Source organism: Brassica oleracea, chromosome C2 (genome assembly GCF_000695525.1).
Source record: "Brassica oleracea var. oleracea cultivar TO1000 chromosome C2, BOL, whole genome shotgun sequence".
NCBI classification, from domain to species: Eukaryota; Viridiplantae; Streptophyta; class Magnoliopsida; order Brassicales; family Brassicaceae; genus Brassica; species Brassica oleracea.
This window is the reverse complement of record NC_027749.1, coordinates 46117989-46118245: the sequence shown is the minus strand read 5'-3', so window position 1 is coordinate 46118245 and position 257 is coordinate 46117989.

Sequence of the window (257 nt, the reverse complement as noted above, 5' to 3'; positions counted from 1 at the left end):
TACCTTATTGTGGTGTCATCTTTGCACTAACAAGTGGTATCAGAGCGGGTCACCTAAGTTACTGGTGTGATCCTGAAGGTGAAGATGAACACGATTATCTCTGTGCAGAAGGCGATCGTGTTGAATGCGGACCATTATGGTCATTGGAAGGCTCGCATGAAGCAGATGATTCGAGGAATCATTGAAGATGCGTGGACAGCTGTGGAGATTGGTTGGGAGGAGCCTACCATAGTCACAGGAGGTGAGAAGAAGCCTAA